The following is an 18,835-nucleotide window of genomic DNA, read 5'->3' on the forward strand; positions in this document are numbered from 1 at the left end:
AAATGGAATCTGCTAGACAAATTAGGAGTTATACTTATTTGTAGGATATGTCCTCCCTTTACATGGCACATTGTTTGGCCATGTTACCCTGATTGAGGCTGACATATTGATAGATAAGGGATGGAATCTGATGGTCCACATGGGAATACCCTGCAGCAGTGAGCTGTACATAAACAAATGGTCTGATTGACTATGGAAGAAACCAGTTTGCCTTAGGGTTCTACTGCAGCATGAGCAGATGCACTGTGTTGTGCTTGCTGTTCAGCATGGTTGTACACACACACATCATAGAGATGACAGTTGTGTTCTGTTTTTTATGTGGTTATGCATTGCTGCTACTCTCTGATTCACAAAAACACTACAGTGCTGCAGGAACCTATCAGGCCTACTTGAAGCAGGATGAGCAGCTCACTCATTTACATAGTAAGTGTACCCTGTCAGCATGCATGTATACAGATAAGGTAACTGCTAGATGACAGGACAGAATGTGAAATTCTCAGCATAATGATATAATGACAGCTGTATACCATTGCCCAGGTTCACTGTTGCACTGTACCACTTTCATTTCACCAGTAGTTGTCATATGTTGCTGTTGTCCATGCAACATGTTGCATATGTCTTCCTTGGTCCCTTTTCATAGGTTCATAGGTTGGTACTAGGCTATCAGCCCTAGGGCCTGTACAAGCCTAGCCATAACAATTTCCTGGCTATTTCTTCCCACAGTATTTACTTTCCTGAAGCCCATTTAAAGCAGGGTGAATGATGTGATCCCCGGGGTAAATTTTCCTATCTCCCATCCAGTCGTCAAGGTTCCTTTTGAAGAGGGCCAAGGAGGCGCTCTGCTTGACATGTATGGGCAGTCTATTCCAGAGTATGGGGAGTCTCTGGGTCAGGAGCTTATCCCTCCAGCGTGTTGTGTTCATTGTGATAACAAGGTTTAGGTCCCTGGAGCGTTTGGCTCTGATGGATTGTTTTTTCTTTAAGTGTAGCATGTCCAACAGCTCTGGGTTTGACATGGCCTTGTATGTTAAGCAGAGATTGCCTCTAAGTAGACGATATGTGACAGAATATAGCTGGAGTTTTTTTAGTCAGTCAGCATTGAGCATCTGCTTTAGGACTGTGATTCTTTTATTGAGGTGTTTCTGCAGCCTTTTCAGTTGTTGCAGATGTCTTGTGAGGTACATACCAAATGAAGCATTGTACTCTATGATGGGTCAAATGAGGGATGGGTACAGTGGGACAATGACCTCCTTTTTTCTGGATGAAAAACCCTTCATGATGAGGTGTGCCACATAGAAGGATTTCCTGACTGTTGTGGTGATGTGGTTATCGAAGGTGAGACCACTGTCCTCTTGTGTTCCTAAGTCTCTTATTACACTTTCAGTGTTTAATGTACTGCCACCTATGTGGTAATTCATGAGTACATGTTTTTTCCCAAAGGGGATAACTATACACTTCTTGGCATTGAGCTTGAGCCCATGGTTTGGCACCAAGCATCTGTTTCTGTAAGGCCCTTTTGTAGAATAGCCACATTATTTGGGGATTCAGTAATGGCTCCCAGTTTGCAGTCATCTTCAAACCTTGTTAGCCAGAGTCCCTTAGTGTTGGCCTGTACTTCAGAGAAGTAGACACCAAACAAGAGTGGTCCCAGGACTGAACCCTGAGGTACTCCACTTGTCTGGAGCTGGATTTGGAGTCAGCTACTATTACAGTGTGGGTTCTGTCAGTATGCACATGTTATTGCTTTAGGTAACATGACAGGCTGCCTTCAGTATGGGATTGGTAAATTTAGTATGAACATGCAGATTGCATAAGGTGGCTCACCCCCCACCCCCACCCCCATCCCAGTACCATTGTTAAATGATAATCTTCAGTAATACCTGTATACTAGGTCTGTGCAGAAGTTGTCCACACCCTGGTAGAATTGTCAATATTTACAGCATTTTATTGTACTGTCATTGTGGCTATCCTATCATAGGGCAATGGTGCATATTATATTCTCTGTTGTGCTATATTTTTTCAGGTCCACCTGTAACTCAGAGACCAGCTAGTAGAGCCAGAGTGGGAAATCAAGGATGCCATCTGTATGGCTATGTATCTGCCTGGCCTGGTCAGCCAGTTTTCCAGAGATTAACCTGGTTAAAAGACCTCCAATTGAGTACACATGTTTGGGATGCAGCAGAGCCATAGCTTGTTATTCTAACAGCTTGCGCTGTTCTCAAGTCTGGTGCCCCCTAAATTGTAACTTGCTACACAGTATATCATACATAAAGCGCCATAATCCTTTAGCCTTAATGCAAATGCAGTAAACGCTGATACTGCACTACTGACTGATTGGCATCGACTGATCACTCCTTCTTCCCACACTAACAACATCTCTGGCACTCAGTATGGCATGAAAGCAAATCAGAAGGATAGCTTCACTAATGGATGTAAACTTTGTGGAAAGCAACTTCCCAGAAAGAAGAGGTCATTCAAGGAGTACTAGTTCTTTAATTGTTTTGAGAATCTATGCATACTGCACCCCTCCCAGATGTCTATGATCAATAATGAAAGGTTCAGACATCCTATTGGTGGTAAAGATGCAAGCATATAGGATACCAAGATGCCAGCATATTTATTTCATTAGATTTAATGCTGAACCAGCGTGTTTACTTGGTGCAGAAGGATGCCACACTTCCTACTGCTGCTTTGGTTGTTGTGTTTTTATCATTTCCTACTTGCTGTAGTAGCCACAGTGGCAATACCTGCACTTCTGGACTGGATAAAGACACTGATGGGTCATATTTCAATATATCATGCCAGAACACTCACCAGGCACCTTTCCATTGCTTCACTATATTTACTATAACCTGAAACAGAAATCAAGAGAAGGAACAAAAAACTGTACTTTCACATGCACGTTATTTTTTTCCTTAGTTACAAAGGCTCCATTTGCAAATGTTCCAGATGATTAATGTTGCTTTGCATTTGCTGTCTGTAATCTCCAACATTCAGTTGCAGTCAACCTTGCAAAACTTCTTGTTCTTTGGCAAGATGATGAGACAAAACAAAAAGTTTCAGGAATGACAGTAGCAATTCTTCCATCAGTTGGCTAGATGTTACACAAATCTGAAGTTAAGATAAGTGAAATGCATACTGTCTTGGTTAAATTTGGAAGGAATGATCAAGACATTTAAAATAAAATGGGTGATTTTGGATGCCTGCACCTGTAGATTTAAAATCAGAATTTATGATACACCAGAGGAGCTTTGCTAGTGCAACCTACTTGAAGTAGATTGAATGCATATTTAGTGTTGGTGGAAAGGGCCAAAAGTACAGGCATTACTTGTATTTATCATTGGAACATCCTGCAAGTGTGAGAGTCACCACCACTAATGGCATCTCTCAGCTGCTCTGCCTTCAGTGTATTCAAAAACATTTATGACATAATGACACTGTGCAAAGCATCAAATATCTCAACATGATGTGGTCAGATATTCCTTTGATATGTAGTAGATAGTCATAGCCCTAGCATTCTGAGAAAAGGCATCACTTTAAATTTGAGGATATGCATCACTGGGAGCAGTCATATGCTACAGAGTAATTGTCATGTGGACATGCTATGTGAAGTTATGTGGCCATGATGTACAAAACAGAAAGGTGGGACGCCCAAGGCTGTGCACTTTCATGAGGTCAACAAAGTGCTTCATATCAGCAACTCAGACAGTGTAAACAAGCCATAGAAGAAAAGTGCCATGTCAGTTCATTTTATAAACGGGGAGGAAAGAGGAGATGGCAAAGGAAGAAAAATGGAAAAGAACACAAAGTAACAGAAGAGTATTTTTTTGGGAACAGGAGCCTATTTTATATTTTTAAGAAAACGAGTAGATGGAGTAGGTAAGAAGGAATTTCTATGGGAAGGATAGAGGGGATGCTGAAGGTGTTAGGGACAGACAAACAAACCTAAACACACGCAGAGTCAACAATGGTCAGAATGGACACAAATAGCAAGAACAGCATTAAAGGGATACAGAGATTCAAAACGGGGGACAATTGATAATGGGGAGGTACGGAATATAAATAAGTTAAGTAAATGACACATAAAGGTAAGAAAAAAAATTCTGGGATAGGGCAGGGTGGAGGGAGCCTATCTGATCAGCTTAGAAGAGGCTCTAACAGGATATCTGTCACCTCCTTGGTTGACATCATGAAAAGGCTCTTCCATTAGTGGCCAAATGGTTAAAGGATCTACTCAGTGCTCAAACAACCAGGAGGCACTCCATGGTACTGATGCAAGTAACCCGCTACCGGGGTATCTCAGATACAACCAGCTGCCATACCTGATGTTTGGTTGCAAGTGTGGTCCAATATGAAAAGTAAAGCCTCTAGAACTTTCATGAAAGATGACCACAGAGTCCACCAATAAGTCCTCTAGGTCATCTTCAGGATGATGACATTTGATCTTTTGCTAACAGGCAAGCCTATAGATCAATGCTACCCAGTAGTAGACATATCAGCTGGCACAGGCCCAGGTGCCAATTGACGCTGTACAACCTGCATGACATCTGGATCAGTACGTGGATGGGAAAAAAAACAGAAAGAGAAAAAATAAATTGCATTAATATACATGTATGTTACAAACAGAATTGCAGCAGTGCTGTAATAAAAGTTATTAAACAGATGATTGCTTTTGCTATTAACAAAGCTTCATCAAAAAACATGTACAGTTTTTATCATGAAAGGTTGGCCTGCCTTTCCCTACCTTTACCTTTCACTAATAGACCAGGTTGTGGCAGTGCATTAACAAGTCGCTAGTAGTGCATTCGCTGCTCTCCAGAGTGGGGGATGCAAGTGACACATTGATGCTAGGCATCCACTTAACATAGTGGGTCATAATGATGACCTAGCAGATGCTAATGATAGTCAAAGTGCAGCAGATATAAAATATCTTAGTTTCCTGGCTGCGTAATTGAAGCCAGCACCTGGAGAGGCCAAGTTCACTTTAGTGATTGCCAAAAAGAGGGAAAAGATAGCACTGTGTACATTTTTGTGTGTTTGGACATTATGTGATGTGCAACACCTGGCAGAAATGGTGTGCTGGCAGAAGTATTACTAGTGCAGAATCTCAGTGCTACTAGCTTCTGAGGCTCCTTGTGTTGGCATAGTGTGCACATGTCCCATTAGCCTTGGTATAAACGGGGATAACCATGGTAGCAATGCTTGGGTGTTACAGAGCAATGTGTAATGGCAGAAATTCAGAAACAATCACAATACACTACCACATTATCATATCTGCTGCACCATAAAGCACATTTTTGTACAAAAAATGCATTCATCATATTGCAGAAAATCAGAAGTTAATTCTGGAATAGCAATTCAGTGTAGAAGACTCTGGACTGTAACACAGGCACAGTGAAAGAAGACAAGATGTCTGGTGACTTGGGTCAGTAATACTCTATCTCTCTCTTTTTGATCATCACATGACAAGAGTAGTTAGAAAGTCCTTCTATTTAGCACTGCTAATTGCCAAATGATTATCATCCAGATCTAAAAATGTCATTGTCTCTTACAATCAGCTGTGATTAGGCCTATTATTGCATACAATGCCCCATTTGGGAGGTACCTCATTAGATATATCAAACAACTAGAAACATCACAGATGTTCATAACTAAGAAGATCAGTGGCTTAAAAACCATAAGCTACCTGAAAAGTCTGGAAGCATTGTCCCTTTATTCACTATCTTATAGTCTCCTGAGGGGATATCTATACCTTGCCTTCCATGTTATTAGGGAATCATTATACCTGGATCTCTTGTAACTTCACCTGTCAAACAGTCCAATAAATAATAGAACCAGGCATCTACATCTTTACCAGCAGATAAATAATACAATGCAGAAAGATAGGTTCATCTCATAGCACTTTCCCCACCTCTGGAATAAACTCTTCTGTTGATTAAGGATTGTGATGCATTATCTTCATTCCAATGGGAACTGGATGAATGGATGGGTATTCACAAATTCTGTCCAGGCTTAACTGATTTGGTCCTTGTCCAATTAGGACACATGGGCTATGGGTGGGTACAGTAAAGCGTAGATATTCACAAGGCTCACTTGCTATTTCCTATGATTCTATGATTCAATGTCCTGAAGAATACTTTGTACCACTCAATAGTAATATTATCCTGTGTTTTATTAAAGACTTATACACAAAGAGTGATGCTACAACAAAATAGTAAAAATTTGTCTTGAAGTCTCCCTAGTAGAACTTATCACTGCATTCCTCTACATAAAAACAACTGGATGGAATATCCCTGTTATCTTCAATACATCATATGGAACTTAGTCCACTTGATTCTGCACCAGCCATCTAAATGTCTCGGTACTGTTTTACAGGAGAACTGTGCTCTAAAGACAATTAGCTTGTCTATCAAGACAAGGCCTTAAATGCATGCAGTGAAACCTTTTATTCCTGCATCTAGACAAACTTGGGACCCAGATTCCATTACCGTTAGACAATCTCAAACTCAAAACAATTTTACAAAAAATCTCTACACTTATCTCCTTTGTGTGTATACAGTTTTTTTTCTTTGTGTGGAGAACAGTGCCAGACCTTTTAGCTTTTTAGGCCCATGACTACCCATAGCTGTGGCCGCTGTTTGTTGCTGGAATTTTGCCCCTAACCTTACCACAGCATTCCTGTGATGCCTCTTCTTAAGAATGTCTGCACTAGTGACTTTGGAAATTACAGACCGATTAGATTGATAAGTTACATACACAATGTCAATGGAACTTTTCATTACTGACAAGTTAAATTGTGACATTAAAAATGTTATCAGACATGACCACCAGCAGTTTGGCTTTGTTAGGGTCATATCCTTTCTGATGAATCTAGTTAACGTCATTGAAAGGCTTATGTAACCTAGCAAGTACGGGCTAGCTGTCCAAGCAGCATACCTTCACTTCACCAAGGATTTGATTCCACAATGTATATAAATTAAATATGCAAACTAAATGAGTTCCAAACTGACATATATGCATTTAGATGGATAGCAAACTGGCTTAGGCACTCAAGGTAGGGGAGTGCAGCTTCTGAGAACATGAAGATGGCCAAAGGAGACCCTCAGGGATCTGAGGTGGAACTTCAGCTAGTCAGTATATATTTCTTGGATTGGATTGTCATATATATATATATATATATATATATATATATATATATATATATATATATATATATATATATATATATATATAATGAGGATCTGTAGTTAAATAAAATTTGTAGATGATTACACACTGAGAGTTGGCATCAACTCTCCCTCTTCCAACAGGAACTTACACTTGTCAGTAATTGGTGTACAAACAATGGGATAAAAACTAATGCTAAAAAGTACAACATTTTTGCCTTTGATAAGAAACCATAGCTCTAGCACATAGTATAGAAACTACACCACATATAGTTCCCTCTAGTTTGAAAATGTGTTGCAATGGAAGTTAAGAAATCCTGCTACCTTGCACAGCTTACACCAAAAGGTATTTCCTGTTTATATATTCATAGGAGGTTACTAGGCTATTGGCCCTAGGGCCTTTGTAAGCCTAGCCATGTTATACCCTCATTCCCTTATTGACCAAGTTGAATGATATATATGTGCAGTGTAAATCTATGACCAACACTGATTGCCCTTATCCAAGAGGGACATAAGTGACACCCCCAAGATAAATTTATGGTCTCTCATCCAGATGTTTAAGTTATGCTTAAACAGGGTCATTCAGAAGCTCTGTTTTACATGAACTGGGAGATTGTTCCAGAGGAGTGGCAATCTCTGGGAGATATATCTGTCTCCACAGCATCTCCCGTTAATGTCGCAGGCTAGGCTAAGATCCCTAGAGCGAATTAATCTTGTCCCATTTGACTTGTGGATATGCAGTATTTCCATTATTAGAATCACTAACCATCCAACCCAATACCACATTCATGGGTGACTTTAATTACCCCACTATTAACTAGGAATCCTATACGACACCAAACGTAGATGCACAGAGGTTCCCTGATTTTGTAAACACAAACATTCCTGGACCAGATATTCAATACACCAACCAGGGGTGCAGCCATACTGGATATGATCCTCACTAATATGGGAGACTGCTCACACCCCCTAATGTAATGCCTTCCCTGGTAAGGTCAGACCACAAAAATGGTCTCCTTTGATGTAAAAATAAAACCTGATCCCCCAGCTAAACCTGGAATATTTTTTTTCAAATATTTTATTGATTTTCAAAAAGACAAAACATAATTTCTACTAGAATACAAATGAAACAAATGACAAACTATATACAATATGTACATATGGCCTATATGAAAAAAAAAATGAGAATAACTTAGAGTTAGAGATAGTTACACATAACAAAAATATCAGTGTAATTTCTCCAAGTACTAAGAAGATGTGGAAGTCTTTAAAGTCTCAATGAGAGAAAAAACTTTCTTCCAATGATTGTTGATCCATTTATTAGGGAAGATTCTTGTTTCTTTTATCTTTGTTTCCATATGTATTATTTCTTGTAGTTTTCCTTATTTCTTGTAGTAGAGTCATAAATTCTTAAAAGTTGGGTTCAGATGAAGTTTTCCATTTTCTTGTAATACATTTTCTAGCAATTGCTAGTATAGTCAATAGTAGGTACAAATTATTTTTGCTCATAACATTTGTTTCAGTTACATTCAGAAAAATCATGGATTTAGTTGATATGAAAGAATCTGAAAAAATAGCTTGAAGGAAATTTTCAATCTCCTCCCAATTTTTTTTTAATTTTGATACACTCAAAAAATATATGAATCCAATCAGCATTACAATTCTGAGAACATCTCCAATAAAACCATTGTTTAGAAGAGTTCATTTTAGCTATCCTATTGGGGGTGTAAAACGCTCTATGTAAGAATTTCCATGAAAAAATCTTCCAAGCTTGTAGATTGGAAGTTAATTTAATAGAATACAATAAATTAATTTTGTTTTCAGAGGAAAGGTTAATCTGATGACTTTTAGTAATAAAGTTCCAGAAGTTTTGTTTTGGATTAATTTTGTAGATTATTAAGTTTTTATAGAGCATTGAGGTTAAATTAGACCAATTATGATTATTATAAATCATTTCTTGGATAATGGAAATTCATTTTGGTTCAGAACTAAAGGAGGAATTATTGATTATTCTGTATAACCCTTGAGCATGAAATAAAATGCTTTGAAGTATAAGCCAATCTGAATTTGGAATATCAAAGGTGTTTATTATTTGTTGTATGTTTAAGACTGATGGGTTCCTAATACAATCTTGCCAACAGGTAAATTTTTTTAGCTCCTAATTATTTATAATGTTTTCATGTAATTTGTTGGGAAAGTTTTTAGTTATTTTGAAAGGCATTAAGAGTTCCCACCATAATTTAATGTCTAAGTTTGAGTTTTTGAAAGATCTAAATGAGTTGTAGATGTAGTTTATGAAGACTGAGTTGGTGGGTTTCGAAATGTTAAATTGTAAATTAAGACATAATATTTTCCAAAATTTATTTATTTGATCATTTGAAAGAGTATTTTTTGTGAGTTTATTCTCATTTAGAAAAATAGAAATATGAAGGGATTTCCAAGCTGATGAAAATTTTGGGTCTATCCAATTGAAAACTATTTTGAATATAGAAGCCTTAATATATGTCTCTAAGTCTGGAAAATTAATTCCTCCCATTTCCCAGGGTCTAATATGATGAGCATAGGCTATCCTGTTTCATTTAGGGAACCAGAGAAAATTTAAAAGAATTTTATTTATGCCTTGTAATAGTTTTTTATTAGGTAGCATTGGAATGGCTTGAGCTATATGGTTTATTTTTGGTAATAATACCATCTTTATTAATTGAAGTCTATCTTCAAACTTTAGGAATAATTTATTCCATTTGTCAGTGAGTAGTTTTATGGTATTTAAGATTTTTTTATAATTTGTAGATAGAGTGTTATTAATATTGTCATCTATAATAATTCCTAGGTATTTTATAGAAGAGACCTGTTTTCCTATTAAATGGAGTTATGAAAGAATTTTGTTTTTTATTTAAATGCATATAATTAGATTTAGATTCACTTATACGTAAACCTGAGCTATGAGAGAACCTTTTAGTCTGTAGATCTAACTCTTTAAGAGATTTGTGTGAGACACTCAGAGTTAAAAGTATATTGTCAGCAAAGAGCATGATTTTGGAATTAAACTGATCATAAATGTCTATACCTTTAATTTTTGTGTTTTGGCATAATGTAATAGCAAATAATTCTATTGCATGAGCGAATAAAATGGGCGACAAAGGACAGCCTTGCTTTGTACCTATGAGTATTTTAATGGGTTCTGAAGTAAAAGGGCCTAGTTTTACATATGCAAGATTATTTTTATATAGATTTTTTATCAAAGTAATGAAATGAGATGGAAAATCAAAGATTTCTAAAGCTTTGAAGAGATAATTCCATTTCAGTGTATCAAAAGCTTTTTCAATATCGAGAGCTATTCGAATAGCTTCTTGACTGTCCCTATTTAAAATGTCGATAAGGGACAGTATTCTTAAAATATTATCATAAGTAAAGACTGATCAGGATTTATAATATGTGTTAAGGGTTTTTTTAATTCTATTTACAAGAATGGATACAAATATCTTGTAGTCACTATTTAGCAAAGAAATTGGTCTATAGGAAGTACATTGTTTTGGATCTTTATTTTCTTTTAATATAGGAGTGATTAAAGAATATTTCCAAGAGGGAGGAATTAAATTATCGGTTTGAATTACATTTAAGGTTTTATGGAAAATTGAGATGGCTGAGGGAGGAAATAACTTATATAGTTCCATTATAATTCCATCAATCCCAGGAGCTTTATTATTTTTGCTTTATTTAATTTTATCAACTACTTCTTTATGAGAAATTTGTTTTAAGATCTCAGATTTTAGTTTATCTGGAATTTTATTTATTTTAAGTAAACTTTTATCTACATCTATATGTTGAAATTGTGCTGAATTATTAAGTTGGTGGTCAGAGTAATGATATTTAATGGCTTCAAGAATATCACTAATGTCTGATACCATTTTATTATGTTCTACCTTCATGAATGATTTTTGTAATATTGTTATCTGAGGCTTGTCTTTTAACTCTCATTAAAAGATTATATAGATGTTTGGGCAACATTGAGTGTGAGGTGATTTTTAGTTTTTCTAATGCCAAATTTGTTTTATGAGTTAATATTTCATTGTATTTGTTATTTAAGTCTGTAATTGTTTTCTTTTTTGTTTTTGGATGTTGTGAATTACCTTTATTCATAATTATAAGCTTATTTTGAATATTATGAAGTTCCGATTCCCATTCTTTAGTCTTATTTTTTTTAAACCAAGCTAGAATTTTACCAAATAAGTAAGCTTTTAGTGTATCCCAGAGAATTGTCAAACATATATCATTTGATTGGTTAATGTCAAGAAAGTTTTGAATTTTGTGATCTAACCATGGCTTGAATTGTGGTAGTTTGGTGATGTATGCTGGTATCCTTGTTGTGAAGATTAACCTTTTAAAATCAATTTCAAGTTTTAAAATGAGTGAATTATGATCTGAAAAGGGGCAAGGGAATATAGAAAAGTTAATTATTTTCATTAGGAAAACCAATACTATTATACTGTCGACAGAAATGGTAGTTAGGAAGAAAACTAATAGTACTCCACATGTTAGCATAGATCTTAACCCCAATCAAAGGGGTAATAGTAATGTAGGTAGTAATTTAAATTTTAGTGCAACTCATCCTTTCCCCATCAGGCTAGAAAGGAGGGAAGGAAGAATGCGATCCTCCAGCAGGGGCAGACAGAAACGCAAGCTGTCACCACAGAGACCCATGGGGCGGAACATCAAGAAGATGTGGGAAACGAAGATGAACACATAGTATTTAATTTGTCATCTTACCCCCTTACTATTTATGAACAGGAGTTGTTAACCAGGGGTTTATCTTTTATTCCTACATCATACAGTCAGTATGAAGAAACACTTAGAGATTTTAAGTTATTTCTTAGGAATATCTCACTCAAAGTTTTTTTCAGGAATAATAGTGATACAGGTTCCATGGATAACATGTCTTTTAGGAAACCTAGCACTTTTACCCCCACTTTGCCTCCTCTGCTAGCTGCTTTTAGCAAGTTAGTGGAAAATGACTTATTTAAGTACAATAATGAAAGGAAGATATATAATAAGAAGAAGAACTTGACATTTCAACAGCGACAGGCGTTGTATGATCTAATGAAAGATGAGAATAGAGCCATAAGGCCAGCAGATAAGGGAGGGGGTATAGTTGTCATGGACAGGAGTTTCTATGTCATCAGAATGAATGAAATGCTTTCCAATCACAACTTTTATAGACAAATAAGTAAGGATGAAGTAGATTCTATCGCGTTTAATGTAAAAGAGGTTTTACAAGAATGTTTTAATTCAAGTAAAATTAGTTCAGAGTTATTCAAATATCTAATAGTAGAACATCCGTTGGTTCCTATTATACATGGGCTTCCAAAGATCCACAAGGACAGGATGAATCCCCCACTAAGACCAATAGTGGCGGGTAGTGGGTGGATTACGGAGCCACTATCATTGTATATAGAAAAACAATTTAGACCAATGGTAGAATCTAATATACATGTTTTACGTGATACTAAGAATTTTTTGTTGGATTTATATGATTTTTTTAGAACCCATCCTCTATTAAATGATTATTATTTCGTAACATTAGATATACAGTCCCTGTTTACGATGATTCCTAATAGTGAAGGTATTAGGATGGTGAGCAATTATATAAAAAGAGAAACAGGAATGCAAGATGAGGAAGTGGAACTTCAGATGCTGTTTATGAGATTGATATTGGAGTCTAATATATTTTACTTTGATGGCAATTTCTATTTACAGAGGGATGGCGTAGCTATGGGCACTTCTTGTGCCAATAGCTATGCCAACCTCTTTGTAGCTGAATGGGAGAGATTCTATTTATTTGAGTCTGATCTCTTTAAGTCATATGTCCCGTTCTTCAGGAGGTTTGTAGATGATGTGTTCCTTTTATGGACGGGGACAATTAGTGACTTGGAAGATTTCATTTCCCAATTAAACTCATATACTAGTTACCTTAAATTTACTTATGAGTTCTCATCCTTAAATATCCCTTTTTTAGATATATTTGTTGAAAAATTACCGAATGGATTAGTGAATACTGGGGTTTTTAGGAAGACATGCCATAAGAATACCTTATTGCATAGATTGAGTATGCACCCTGGCTATGTCTACAACAACATAGTTAAAGGACAAGCCATTCGCATTTCAAGATATAATCCTAGCAACATTGGATTTGAAAATGATATTAGCAATTTAAGTACTAGGCTATTAGATCGTGGATATAGTACTGTAGATATTATGAAAGGGACGAAAGATATAGCTATACTTAGGAATGATCGTGCTGCACCTTATTTTATGGATATGAATGAGAATGTTATGATGAATGAATTAATAAGATCAGATGACAATATTTTAGGGAACATTAATAATAGTGCAATATATCCCATTTTTTATACTTCTGATGTAGGTGCGATTAAGGATATTATTAGAACCCATTGGCAAGTTCTGATAGCAGACAACATGATAAAACAAATAGTTGGTGAAAGTCCAAGATTCATCTATAAAAATAAGAAGAACCTTAAGAGGCTTCTATGCTATCCAAAAGAATTAATATCACCTATTAGTAATTGTGGAACCTATAGATGCAATAGATGTAGTTATTGCAGGTATATTAAATCTACAAATATTTTTATCCATCCTGTAACTAACAAAACGTATGAGTTTAAGGTTAATGGGAGTTGTGAAGCCAAAGATATAGTATATTTAGCTACTTGTGAGGGATGTGAGGCATATTACATAGGAAAAACCAATAGGATGCTGAAAGAACGAATACGTGAACACCTCTATAATATAAGAACAGGTACTACAACTAATGCACTAGCTAAACATATTATGACAAGAGGTGAATCACACTCCTTTGAGTTTTGTATAATAGAACAGATAATAATGGGACCTAGAGGAGGTGATATCAGAACCTTTACAGAGACTAGGGAAGCCACATGGATTATGAGGCTTAGTTCAGATATGCCCCCAGGCCTTAATTCTGCTGTTCCAATAAAACCCTTTCTTAAATCACGAAGGGTACGCAAATAATTAGTACATTATGGAATTAACTATCCATAACTTATATTATACCTCATTCCAACAGGTGGTGATTTTATGTACTATATAAACATTGTTATTCTATCTCCTATATGTTTTTTATGGTTCTTCAGATATATTTTGTAATGCTATTTTTTGCACAGTTAGTCAGTTCCTTAAATTGTACAATTGATATGTGTATTAAGATGAATTGCATATTTTATATGTATATATAGAAGTTTTAATTGATTGATGATATGTGTTAATGGGTTGCATTTTTTATAGATACAAATACATTTTATTCATATTTTTTGAGGTATATATATATATATATATATATATATATATATATATATATATATATATATATATATATATATTTATTTGTATATACCTTAATGGAAACCTGTATTCAATTTAATTTTATTTTATTTTTATTATTTTTATTATTTTTTATTTTTTATTTTTATTTTTAATATGCACTCTGAAATGAAGTTGATTGTATATCTATTTTTATTAATACCTCATTTTATGTTTGGTATTTCTTGGTACTCAGAATGTATATTTAGAAGTGAGAATGTTGTTTTTGCAATATAGACCTCTGTTACTTTAAGATTTGAATTAACTCAAGAGATTCGCGCCATTTCTACTATTTAAATGTCATTAGCTTTGCAATGTAATATGGTCTGACGAAGCCCAAAGGTGAAAGCGCTTACCATTTTATCAGGATCTTGTTTGTGTGATCGAATAAAGAGTTTATACTTTTCGACTGCGTCTTGGATATATTTCTACCTTGGACTATTTGTACACTCTTATGTCCTAGATACATGATATCGTGGTCTGATATATTCCATGGTTTGCTCACTTCGTTATTGAATTTTATTACAATAATTATTTTCATACTTAAATCTTGAGATACATAAAGTTTATCAATTCTGGTTTGAATGCCAAATCTATAATCTCTATGATAAAAGGATAGTGAGTTAGGGTCTTTATAACTGTAGGTCTCAATTAGATTTAGGTTGTCACACTGATTTCTTAGAGCTTTTCCTAGAGAAGTAAGACGGAAGTGCTTTTTATTCGAGATTTCAGAAATGTCTAAAGTACAGTTGAAATCTCCCCCTAGAATCAAAATACCCTTATAAACTTTGTTAATTAGTTCTAAATGTTTCCTAACAGTTCTTATCCCTATACCAGGAAACCAATAGGTGTTAACAAGTGTCCATATTCTATTATTAAATCTTATTATTACAATTGAAATAAGACCTTCTTTGTCTTCATACTTATAAATAATTTGGGGATTGATGACGTTTTTCCTCCAAAGTATTAAAACTCCTCTTGTTTTTTTCTTGTATGATGAGCAAGATAGATTTATATATTCCAATTGATTCCAATTAAAGTTATCATCTGATTTTAGATGGGATTCTTGAATAAATACATCCTGAATTTTATTTAGTTTCAAGTATCTAAGTAAATTGGATCTTTTCTTTGGATTGTTTAATCCATTAACATTTAAGGATAGTAAGGTTAAATTCATCAAGTATGACTTTCTTGTAAGTTAATTGAAGCATTCATGTTTGGTATTGGCTGGATGATAAATAGTGTAACTTTATCTAGAAAAAAATGTGTGAAATAGGTTAGTTCTCCTTAACAAATTGTATAACGTTTTATTAGAGATAGGCCAATAAAATAAAGATTTGAATACTGAATAAAAAATAAGTAAGAGTAACCATATTAATAAAGAGTTTATTAAAAACTTTAGCTATCATGAAGTGACATGCACTTGTAATCTGAGTGAACATATAAGTTCAAACAGATTAACCTTCATGACAAACAAAAAGTGATTAACGACAATAACATGTCTGAGCTCCAGTATGAGTTAATAGGAGATATATCCACTTTTGTTGTTAGAATTGAATGATTAGATGAAATTTGTAATACATAAAGGAAACAGATTTGAAACTGATGTAATAGAAGCAGCTTATTCCAAACAATTGTTAATGGGAGCAAATACACTTTTAAGTAATTGTAAGTGGATTTATGCTATATGTAAAGATATGTGAAGATTTTACTAACATAGTTTAGGGGTTTCCTCGGGTAGTCTAATGTTGTTTAAGCTACACAGCTGCTTCTGACTGCCTCTGAAATCAAGCTCTGTCTCTATCCCTCCCAGGTCTTCCCCTGCACAGCGTAAGGCAGAAAAGAACTTCCCTTTTGAGACTACTCTACTTTTGCCCACAACCTGTAAAAACAAAACAGGTCATTATCTGGTCATTTTAGTATAGACTTTAAAGTAAAGTATTATTTAAGGGTCCTCAGCACTAGCACAAATCTCCCTAGGCTTACCCAAACAAAAATCCAAGCTTGTTTGCATATACTCCACTTAAACTACAGAACACACTCTAAAACTAAGGCAAACTGCTATAAAATTGTAAAACAAGCTCCCAAAGCATAGGCATTGAACCTGGTGTTTGTTTAGATGAGATTACTCACCTGCAAGTTAATTATTCAGGAGTTACATCTTGAAACCTGGGCTCTAGTGGCTTAGTAACCCGCTCATGAAAGCACTGCTGCTCGCTCGCCTCCCGCCTGCCCCTATTCCCACCCCCAGTACTTGTACTTTTATAACCTCAAACCACTCCCCTACTGTCCACTAACTTCCTGTACCTCACTACCGCCTCTAAGATCAAACGGAATATGACACCACCCAGGAAGCTTATCATACTAACTCTTTTCCCTCCTACTTGTCCCTTACCTAGCTACCCTATATGAAACCTGGTCTTACATAGGCTTCCACCACCCAGGCTACCAAACCAACCCCTCACCCATAATTAACAACAGAGGCCATGACTCAACTTCCTACTCACCCACCTTGTTAGAACTCGAACGCTATGTAATTATCAAACCTACCAATATTAGGCCAAATGATAAACATTACTACAAACTTCTACTCAAAGCCCTCAAATTTATTACCACTCTGAATCACAGACTAGCCACAGATGGTGATATCCACCCCAACCCTGGCCCTTCCCCTCCACTCAATTGTAATTCCACCCTATCCTCCCTCCACTTCTCAATCTAAACTCTAGACCCTTTAACTCTCTTCTGACCTGTCATCTAAACATCAGAAGTGTAAACAATAAGATTCACAACCTACATGCCCTTTTAGCTACTTGTTCCCCAGACCTACTATGTCTCACAGAAACCTGGCTTAAACCAAGTACGAAAGACACACAGATAATCCCACCAGGGTATGATATACTAAGAGCAGACCGAATAACTCGTAAAGGTGGCGGTGTAGCCATACTCTACAAAAATACATTACACATCTCCCTTGCCACTCCACAACCCCTCCTAACAAACAATGCCGAAATTCTACTTGTAAAACTTCAACCAAACAAACATAAAAGCATAAATATAGCATGTATTTACATCCCCCCAGGCAACAATAATAACAAAACCTTAGAGGACTTTCTCCACTGGTTAACTTAAACTCACCCCCAGGAATCCATAGTGTTAGGTGACGTCAACATCGATTGGAATTCCTTCTCATCTAGCTCCCCATCTAGCAGCATAAATCTACATGGCTTTTCTCAGCTCATATCCACTCCTACCAGACTAGGTAAACCCCAAAACAAAGACAGCATCCTGGACTGGATCCTTACTAATAAAGATCCTGACCAGTACTCAGCAGGTACTCACCCAGAGGACATGAGTGATCACTTACTCACCTATGTTATCAAATTCAAGAAAATCACCCCCCTTCTTACAACCATAAAAAAAATCAGGAATAATAATAAATTCAACGCCTCCATTTTTCAAACTGAACTTAAAGCCCACAACTGGACAATACTCAAGTCTCTTCCTCTTGAAGAGGCAGTTATCTACTTCAACACCACCTTCCTCAAGATTCTAGATTCCCATGCTCCAATACGGTCCATTAGAACTAAAACCAAAACCGCACCATGGCTCTCTAAGGAAACAAAATCCAAAATCCTATCTAGAAACAAGTTGTGGGTCACATGGCGTACCTCTAAAGACCCACACTCCCACCAAACCTTCCAGCAACTTAGAAATGAAACTAAAAGAATGATCTTAAATGATAAAAAAAACTTCTTCCTCCACCTCCAACACAAACACCTTAATAATCCACAAAAATTCTGGGCAGGCTTAAACAAGCTCCTGCACCCAGGCCAGGCAACCACCCCCACTCCAACAACTTGCAAACAACAGTGCCCTGTAAACATTGCTAACACATTCAATAGTTTCTTCACAGAAACTATACAATCCCTGGCCACACAATTCAAACAAACAACCAGCCCACTCCACTACCCATGCCAGCAGAATACTACAACTACATCAGATCATCTATTTACCTTCAATCCAGTACCCATATCCTTTATAACATCTCTTCTTAAAAAACTAAAACCCACTAAGCTAGCAGCTGACCTTCTCCCAGTTGAGTTTCTGCAAAAAGCAGCTGAGGTCATTTCCTATCCCGTCTCCATAATCATAAACCGTACCTTGTCAGAAGCCTTCATCCCCTCCATATGGAAAATGTCCCACATTATTCCTCTCCATAAAGGTGGTAGCTCACTAGAGCTAACCAACTACAGACCTATAGCTATACTCTC

This window comes from Protopterus annectens, chromosome 10.part0, assembly GCF_019279795.1.
Source record: "Protopterus annectens isolate FY-2018-M chromosome 10.part0, PAN1.0, whole genome shotgun sequence".
Classification (NCBI taxonomy): domain Eukaryota; kingdom Metazoa; phylum Chordata; order Ceratodontiformes; family Protopteridae; genus Protopterus; species Protopterus annectens.